This window comes from Lathyrus oleraceus, chromosome 7 (assembly GCF_024323335.1).
Source record: "Lathyrus oleraceus cultivar Zhongwan6 chromosome 7, CAAS_Psat_ZW6_1.0, whole genome shotgun sequence".
Taxonomy (NCBI): Eukaryota; Viridiplantae; Streptophyta; class Magnoliopsida; order Fabales; family Fabaceae; genus Lathyrus; species Lathyrus oleraceus.
In genome coordinates this window covers 245,078,185-245,088,946 of record NC_066585.1, presented here as the reverse complement: position 1 = coordinate 245,088,946, position 10,762 = coordinate 245,078,185, and the positions used below count along the sequence as shown (strand labels likewise).

Sequence of the window (10,762 nt, the reverse complement as noted above, 5' to 3'; positions counted from 1 at the left end):
ACAGAGTTTTTCTTCTTTAACTTTCTGCTTTGAACAATGATGATGAGGAGCTAAACTCCCCTTTGTCAAGATTGGAGGTAGTAGCTATTCTCATATGTTTATGTAATCCATTTGATGTATGATAAAGATTGTTGATGTATTGAATACTGTTTTTGCTCTAAGTTGAAAACCAGATTTAAGTAGTTGTCGAGAGAGATTATTTGAGTCTTGACATAAAACAGATTTTCAAGTAGTGAATAAGTTGTAGAGATAGATTTACTCATTACTCTTCTTGGGTATTAAGCATTAAAGATTGCTATATTGATAGTTTGGTGGAGAGATCGTCTAAGGATCAATATAGTGATTATCACAATATCATTTAGACATAAATGACTTTGAGAGGATACTTGAACATCATCAATAATCTTGAATCTATTTATTTATCATAAGGAATCATAAGCATTTGAAATAGTGAACTCCAATCTTGCCAAGCTTTTATATTTGATTAAAATCATTCTACTATTTTTAGTGACATTTACTCACAAGATAATTTTCCAAACAAAACAACCTTGTTACTTTCTAAACTTATAACATTTGGATTATAGAACGGCGGTAATATCAACCAATCTCTGTGGATACGATATAAAATATTTGCCGAAGATATACTTTTCAACACTTTCTTACATGGAGCAATCAACGAAAATGTCTACCTAGAGCAGCCACTATGTTATGTATTTCGAGGATGTGAGCATCAAGTATACAAGCTTAAGAAGGCCTTGTATGGCCTTAAGCAGGCTCCTAGAGCCTGGTACAACAAGTTGGAATCCTATCTTGCAGGAAATGATTTTTTGAAATGTCCACATGAACACACTTTATTTATGAAGAAGAAAGAGAAAGGTGAAATTTTAATTGTGTGTGTTTATGTAGATGATCTTATATATACCGGTAATGATATGTCGATGTTTCAAGAGTTCAAAACTATGATGATGAAAGAATTTGCAATGACTGACTTAGACAAGATGAGATATTTTTTGGGCATTGAAGTTTTGCAAGGTTGCAATGGTATCTTCGTTGGGAAAAAGAAATATATTAAGGATATGTTAAACAAATTTAACATGTCTGATTGTAATCCCGTGAAGAGTCCTATAGTTCCAGGAAGCAAGTTACTAAAAGAAGACAAAGGAGTGAAGGTTGATACGACTCTATTTAAACAACTTGTGGGAAGTCTTATGTACCTCACAACTACAAGACCAAATATTGCATATTCTGTCAGTTTAATAAGTCGCTTTATGGAAGAGCCAAAGGAGAGTCATTACTTGGTAGCAAAGCGAATTTTGAGATATCTACAAGGCACCCAAAATCTGGGAATTTTCTATAAGGCTGGAGGAAATGAAGAATTAATTGCTTATACCGACAGTGATTATGCAGGAGACCTTGATGACAGGAAAAGCACTTCGGGCTATGCTTTCTTGCTGGGAGGAGGTGTTATTTCTTGGGTGTCGAAGAAGCAGCCGGTTGTTAGCTTATCCACAACAGAAGCAGAGTTTATAACAACCGCGTTATGTGCTTGTCAATGTGTTTGGCCGAGAAGAATTTTGGAACATCTAAGTCATTGTCAAGAAGGAGCTACTGTGGTGTTTTGTGATAATGTCTCAACAATTAAATTATTCAAAAATCCAGTTTTGCATGGAAGAAGTAAACATATTGATGTTCGGTTTCATTTTTTGAGAAATTTATGTAATGATTGTGTTATTGAGCTGAATTATTGCAATACAAGAGATCAATTAGCAGACATCGTGGCAAAGCCACTTAAAGTTGAAGAATTCCAACATATGTTAAGTGCTCTAGGAATGCTTGATGAGTCTGAGATAAACTGTTGCAAGGAGCCTACGGTTTAAGGGAGGAACTGTTGAATAAGTCAGTTTGATTTTTAGAATTATTTCTATTGTTTGTTTTTAATTAATTGTTTGTTGCTTTCAATTCCTATTTTCTCTCACACTTAGGATATGCTGTTAGTGTGTGAGGTAGTTTCCTATGTTCTAGGTAGTAAGTTGTATTGCTAAGTCTTGCACACACTTAAGATATGCTGTTAGTGTGTGAGGTAGTTTCCTATTTTCTAGGTAGTTGTACTGCTAAGTCTATAAACTTGGCCCATTGAGTTTCTAATAAGAAACGCAGAACAGAACCATTTTGTCTGTGTTAACAGAGACAAATAAATATATTTTTTAATTATTCATTTTTTCTAAAAATTCTAAAAATTTAACTAATTATAAATTTTAAAAAATTAACATTAAAATTTTTAAAACTTTTAACTAATTATTATATATTAAAAATTTATCGTATGAGAGGGTTTGAACTCCAAACATTTCTGAAGAGATAAGTTAACAAACTTTTGCTTAAAATTCTCCCATACATAGTATATATTAACGGGCTTTTGGCATTAAGAACTTCAAAAATATCACTAATTATATTTTCAAAAATAAATTCTCAATTTTTGAACTTCAAAAATATCACTAATTACATTTTCAAAAATAAATTCTCAATTTTATTTCTGAAACTTTAAAAATTTATTTGATTATTATAATTTTAAAAAAAAATTACCTTAGAAACTTAAAAAATTAAACTAATTATATAATACTAAAAAAATGGCATTAGAAACTTCAAAAATATCACTAATTATATTTAGAAAAATATATTCTCAAAGTATTAATATTATATTTTTTTAGTTTTTTAATAAATTTATAAATATGATATTATTTAAATATAATTATATTAATAAATAATATTTTATTTATAAGTGAATAATATAAATAAGTGAAAGCGTGTAATTTAATTGGAGCAAGTGTTAAAAATAAAGGGGTGTTAGTTAATACATAAGTGGTCTAGATTCATGAGTCAATTAACTAACGAACAAATAAAAAAAACGGAAAAAGATAATAAAAATTTAATGAATTAGAGCATAATAAGCGTAAGTTCTAAGAAGATAATTAGAGAAAGTGGGAGGCAGGGTGGTTAAGGAATGAAGAAAATTTTAATATCAAATCAAAATTTTAACTAGTTACATTTTTATATTTATTTTATTTTTCATCCTTTTTTTACCTCATTTAAAATATCGATTAACACCACCATTTTGTTCTTATATCATCACCATAACTTCGATTTGCACAAAAACAATCGGATGAACATAACCGATATATTCATCAAATTTAAATTCCAATTTTGGGTAATTGTATTTTCTCTAATTTTTAAATTTACATTTTTTTTATGTATTTTAATATTCTATTTTCAATTTATTCATAAATTATCATATAATGAATGTTGAGTTTCAGTTTAATTGATGTTTTGTTTGTTGTGCGATCGCTGGAAAGAAGGATTTTCTTATGAAATAAAAAAGGAATGAAAATATTTTCGTACTAATAAATCAATCACATTTTCTTTTAAATTTATTTATTTATTACCATTAAGCTACTCTATAAATGCAGGTGTTTTCCGCTTACAAATTTGATATGTCATTGAGGTTCGTTGATTAAAACTTTTATTTCTATTTAAATTAGTTTATTTTAATATTTTTTAAGTAAAAATTTGGATTAAAGATCACTTAAATATTTTATGTGTAGAGTATATAAAAATAAAAGATTTGGAAGAAGACATAGTCTGAACAAGCATATATCCAATGTTAAAGTAATTTTGAAAAGATATAGGTTATCACTATTATATATATATATATATATATATATATATATATATATATATATATATATATATATATATATACTTTTGAATTTGTATAAGAGGGATTATGAAGTTTATGCAAATTTCAGTTATTTTTTTAAAAATGATTTTTATTATATTTTGGTGTAATATAGTTCTTATTGATCACATTATATTATAAATATATGATTATGAAAATTTAAACAAAAATTTGATGTTGAAAAAAATAATTATGAGTATTCATTGCCCAATTCATTTGTATTGTTTTATAATTATATACATCAGGAGAATTTGTGTTGCCTAAAGCATATAAAATCAATGCTTATTAGTGGAAAGCGATGTCTAATAATAACTTACACCAGCGCTTTTATCAGAAAGTACTGCCTAATGATGTCGTACACCAACACTTTTATAAGAAAGTATAAAAAATAGTGCCTAAAGAGACTTACATCAGCGCTTTTAGCAGAAAGTGCTACCTATCGATTACTTATTCTAACACCTTTATGAGATAACACTATCTAACGATACCTTACGCCAACACTTTTAATAAAAAGTACTGCCTAAAGTGGACTTACACCAGCGCTTTTATAAAAAAAACGTTATCTATAGAGCATTTAAGTCAACGCTTTTATCAAAAAGTGCTACCTAATGATGCTTTACGCCAATGCTTTTATAATAAAGTGTTGCCTATTGAGCACTTAAGCTGACGCTTTTATCAAAACATGTTGTCTAATGATTCCTTACGCCAGCGCTTTTATCAAAAAGTGTTGCCTTAAGAGGATTTACACAAGCTCTTTTAACAGAAAGTGCTGTCTAAAGTGATCTTAAGCCAACACTTATACATTAAAAATAAGCGATGTCTAAAATAAAAAATACACTATCTAAGGTCTTATTTAGCATGGTGAAGAGAGGTTAGTTTGACGGTCAGGTCAAGTTATGGAACAAGTTTGAACGCTCCTAGAGGGACTCTTAGAGGAGCTATGTTTTGTGTTATTGGAGCAGACAGTGAAGCTATTAACACTAGATCCTTAACTTTTGGAGGAGGAAAACAAGGAGGATTTTTGTTGGCTTCCGCCACAGCGGGATCAATAACAACTTTAGTAAACCTAGTTGCCTTGGAGGTCACTATAGCGGGAGATGTTTAATTTCCTATCTTCGGAGGAGGATACTGGTAACTAGATGATTAGAGACCTTAAATTTGAATCTTCGATGCAGTAATAGAGGTTTCTTGCATGGAATCATAGAGAATCGTAGGAATCAAATTAGTTTGATTGTCATTGATGGCGCAATTGTTTTGTTATAGAACCAAAATTATGAATGAATTAATGAGGTGGATTTTTGATGTCATGGTGTAGATCTTTCGATACTGTGCAGGATGGACTTGCAAGGTTAATACTCAAACACTCAAATGAATGAGAATATGAAAAGTGATTCAAAGTAGAGATGGATTTGAATATATTTGAAAATGACACACTTATCTTCTTCTTATATAGTGGTAGCGGTTAAGAATTGCCTATGTGGCACACAACATGTTATATGGTAGATCATCTCATTGATTTGGACTATGTATATAGCGGTTAAGAGTTTGAGATTGTCTGCTCTAGTTGGTAATGAGAGCTCACATATTCTTCTCATGTGCATCTTTAGTGCTGGCTTTTGGGTCTTCTGTATTGGGTCTTATCGGCGGTCTAAAATACTATTTATTATTTTAGTTTATCTATTTATTTTTAATGTTTGATTTGTTTCAAACATAATAGATCTTTCTTATTTTGTAATTAAAATTTTTAATATATTATATTTTATATATTATTTTAAATCTATTATTTTATAATATTGTTTTAATATTAGTTTGCATCTTAGTGACTGTCATTTCAATCACTATAGCCTTAAAATCAATAACCATTAGTTGTCGAATTAGACGCCAAATTTTTTTAAATTGGTAAACCACTAACCGCTAATGCACGACAAAGAAATCAAACAGACAATTAAAATAGTGATGATAATAGTGATTACAGGGTTCGCAATGTGAATTAGATCGGTTTTGAAAAAAAATCTAATTCAAATATAAAATTACTTGCACTTCAATTGGTTGTAAATAATTAATTGAAAAATTCAATCCAATACAATTTTATACAATTTAATTTGGATCAACTTTTACATATCCATGTTACAAATTCTATATATTTTAATATTATTATTATAAAAATACTATAAAGAAGGCATAAAGAGATGCATGTCATCTCGTATGAAAAACAGAAATCTAGACTAAACTTGTGATAGCTAATCAACAATATTTATGGTAAAAGACATTATTGTAAATAGAGTTTTACTATTTTATATATATATATATATATATATATATATATATATATATATATATATATATATATATATATATATATATATATATATATATATATATTATCACTCTAACTCTAATTTATCATTGAAATAAAACTTATGATTGTTTTATAGTCACATAGATATAAACTATTGGCAGTTGTTCTTTGTTTTTTTTCCGCTTGATTATGTGAAGTTAGAAATCAATTTAGTCTATTCTCTTAAAAAAGAAATTAATTTGTACCAAATTAAAATTAATAGATTATGAGAATCCGTGTGAATAGATTTTTGAGATTGGATAATATGGGACACGTGAAATCCCGTGTGAATGAGCAAGGAGCATGCTAAATACTCCTGGGTGACCGATAGTGAAGTAGTATCGTGAGGGAAAGGTGAAAAGAACACCTAGCAGGGAGTGAAATAAAACATGAAACTGTAAGCTCCCAAGCAGTGGGAGGAGCTGGGGCTCTGACCGCGTGCCTGTTGAAGAATGAGCCGGCGACTCATAGGCAGTGGCTTGGTTAAGGGAAACCACACTTTTGTTCATGGAACTATCTTTTTTATTCGAGATTACAATCCCGAACTGAACACGGATAATGTATTGGCAAGAATGTTAGAGCACAAAGAAACTATCATATCCCATTTAAGTTGGGCCAGCCTATTTCTAGGGTTCCATACTTTGGGACTTTATGTCCATAATGATGTCATGCTTGCTTTTGGCACTCTAGAGAAACAAATCTTGATCGAACCTATATTATTCCAGAGAAACAAATCTTGATCGAACCTATATTTCAACAGGCTCATAAAAAGGAACATGACACATTTAGTTAGACTAACAAAAGAAAAGAAGAAGAGAAAAAGTGATGATACAAAACAAATTATGTTCCTATTTCATTGCTTAGTCAGTGGCATACTCATTGAATGATCAACTTTTCACCTCTGTTTTTAGCTACATTCGTGCTTTGGTTGATCTCTCTATGTATAAAGCAATCCATTACTCGTGTTTCTCAATTTTAATTGTTGTTTTCAAAATACAAAAGGGTCACATATGAGGAAATATTTATGTTGTGATCACTATAGGTTACATTTTCTGCATTCACTATTTATTGATTGTTCATTATGATACACATACTACTAGTTTGGTTCAATATGGTTTTTATATAATCAGATATACAATTGTGGTTGTGCCTCACCTTCAATTGCCAAAAACTTTCACTTCCGAGATAAGGAGTTTTGGCAGCGACTCATGATCTTGTTTATATACCCAATGATACCCACACTTCTGAACTGTACAATTCATATGAATTGAACGTGTATCTTCGTCACAAAGAATATCAAAATCCAACATACAATGATGAATACTGTCACAGACCAACAAAAATACAAAAATAAACTCTCATTTTGCGCATAAATTTAACTAAAGAGGGGGAGGAGGCATTTTTTTTCCTGATTTGTTCATGTTACATTCTTAACAGGAAAGAATAAACAAAAAAGGAATATACACAATACCTTCTTGCCTTTCCATAGTTGTTTGATGCTGCTGTACCTCAAGATCAATTCAACAAGTTGATTGGGATGAAAACTTGATGGCAAATACTTGAAAGGATATCTATACCACTCCATGTATCTTAACTCGTTAGAAAGGAAACTCAAGTTTTCTGAAATATTAACTCCCTTCATTATGAGCAATCTTAGATGGCTCATTTTTGACAAAGCTTCAGCCATGATCATTGAATCTTTTCCACTATTATGACAAACGGCTTGAACCTTCTTTTCCTAAAACATTTCAAAAAAGAAAGAATTTTTTTAATAAATTTCAAAATAAGTTTTATATTTTCAAACTACTAGTTTACCATATTCTCCAACTTAACATTGTAGAACTGTTCCGGGAGCCAAACCCTGCTCCACTTTCTTGATTCTTCTAGAACAATGTTTTGGCCCAACTCTTCTAACAAACCATGCATTATTACTGTATGAATCTCTTCCGAAAGACTTATAAGTGATTTATCAACTAGAACTCTCAATCCAATCTCAGCTTGAAATCCACAACAATTAAGAACATTCGTCAGTGCCATGCTTGAATAAACAAGCAATATGAAGGAATATTTCTTTTTCCGTTTCCTCCAACCCATCGAAACTTAATCGCAACACATCCATGATATCTTTGTTTGGACTTTCTCTCAATCTTGCCAATGCACTTTCCCATTCAGAGATGTTACGACCGTACAAAAATGATCCCAATACTCTAATTGCAAGTGGCAAGCCTTTTGCATATTGTAGTATGTCAAATGCCAAGTTATCGTAACTAGTCACGTATGATCAAGTTTAAAAGCTTTTCGACTTCGTAATTGAAGAGAGTTTTTTTCATTCAAGAGTGAAACTTTGTAAACAACATCCACTCCATACTCTTTCAATATATGCTCGTCTCTGGAAATTATAATTATTCTACTTCCCCGACCAAACCATTTACGATCTAATTTCTCGAGTTGCTCAACTTGATCAATATTGTCAATAATTATAAGGGCTTTACACGATGTAGCCTACTTCGTATTAAGTTAGATGTGTTGTAAGAGTTGCATGTTTGAAGTTGTTGATCGCCTACAGTTTGAAGTAGAATTTGTTTTTGTGCCCTGATCGGACCATCTTGCCTATAACTTTTGCTGAAATCATCAATAAAGCAGCACACATGAAATTGATGAGAGATTTTGTGGTATAAAGCAGTAGCAAGAGTTGCCTTCCCTATTCCACCCATTCCAGAAATTCCTACAACACGGACATCATCAAGCGAGTCCAAAAATAAATGCTTTTCTAATTTGTGTATAGGAGAGTGCATCCCTACTAAATTCTTTGGAAGACTTGAAAATTTGTAACCTAATATATTTATAACCTCTTCAACAATCTTTTCAATCTCTGCATATTGTGGCCTGCAGGTTTAAAACAGTTAACCAACAACACCAAACCATAACTAAAACAAAAAGTCATTTGCATGATAGAGTTGTTTTTCCCTTTTAGGAAAAAATATTGTTTAAATGAAATATTTTTGTAAGGGCTTTTTGATTAATTACTAAATTTATGTTTCAAAGGTTTAAAATTTGCAAAAATTAAGAGCATCAATTTTATATAGTATCTATAAGGAAGATTACTTATGACGCACGTCCCAGCCAGAGAGATCTGCAACTTGTGCTAGAACTTCCCTCCATCTTCGCACCTTATCAGAATCTTGTTGGAATCTTTGCTCATGTTTAGCCAAGGCTTCATCGTAAGTTCCTTTTTGATGTCTCACATCAGAAGGATCAACATCATAGAAAACAGGCAGAAGACGTTTTTCCGGTGGTTGACCGCAGTGAAGAAGGATGTGTTCCAATTCTCTCAAACACCAAGTGGAGGAAGCATAGTTCTTAGAGAAAACAACAATGAAAATCTGAGAGTGTTGGATTACTCGAAGGAGCTCAGGTGCTATGGATTCACCTTTGTTGAGCTTAGTGTCATCCCTGAATGCATAAATACCTTTTCTTTGGAGGGCTGCAAAAAGATGATCAGTGAAATTGAAGCGAGTATCTTTACCTCTAAAGCTCACAAACACATCAAAATAGTTTCTCCTTGTTGATGTCACCAAAGATAAAGAGGTGTTGCTGCCGCTTACGATGATACTATTATTACTGCTGGTGCTGGCCATCTGAATAAGCTAAATTGCTAGTAGAAGGATTTTGCTACTGCAGTGGAAAGAAGGAAAGAAGAGGGAGTAATTAGCTGTGATGTGAACAAGTTTTTACTTAATATTAATAACTTTCTTGCAACTTCAAGTCTGCTTCTTCTAAGTTCTTAGCAATAACATGTTAGTTGATTTTTTCTTATTAAAAATAAACAATATACCCCACTTTATTCACCTAATACCAAAATAGATTATGTTCACATACACAAATTGCAATTTAAAATAGTAATATTAAAGAGATTAATTTCTATGAACTGATTTTGTAATTATTATTACACATCCAATTTAACCAAACCAATAACACTTGAACTAGCCCCCTTTATCTTGAAATTTCAGATCCAGTTCATAGTACTTGACTCTGTCATGGTGTTCAATTTCTGTGTTTCTGTTACGTTATCGAATTGGAATTGGACCTGTGTTAATCTCCAATATTATACATCTGCGTTGAAGCTTTAATAATGTATGCATCAAATGAACTATCAAAACATTTATATTTGATGGCGTCAGCATTCTACATAGTTATAAATTTTTTACCAAAGAGACAGATTTATGATAACATTATCAATAGCTATTCCATGGATAAAATTGCTAGATGGATTTATGATAACTTGCTCTCACCTTGTTAGGAAGAAAGAAGGTGGAATTTACTGTTACTGCATTGTTGACTTCCAAATGCAAACCTTATTGTTGTGTGTAGTTGCAAAAAATAATCAAAAAGAGGGAAATTTCATTAACAATTATGAAAATACATATAGTATTGCTAGAGAAAGTGCACCATAATGTGATTCTATACATTGTATTAGATGAAGCACATTATATAACTGATTAGGATGAGAACAATATACACTAACTTGAGAGGGAATACACTAACAAGCCACTAATCTGATAAATTTACTAACCTAGGCAACAACTTGAATTTCCAATACTGTGATATACTATTGAATATGTCTTTCAACATACCTGCAGAGACAAGGTTAAAAACTGCACACGCCTTACATCGGTTCTCCTCCAACTGGCTAA

At 31.0% G+C, this 10,762-nt stretch overlaps 1 pseudogene; it reads right to left on the bottom strand.

Annotated features, from left to right (window-relative positions):
• Nucleotides 1-7,012: 7,012 nt before the first annotated feature.
• Nucleotides 7,013-10,762, bottom strand: LOC127107432 (disease resistance protein RUN1-like; annotated as a pseudogene).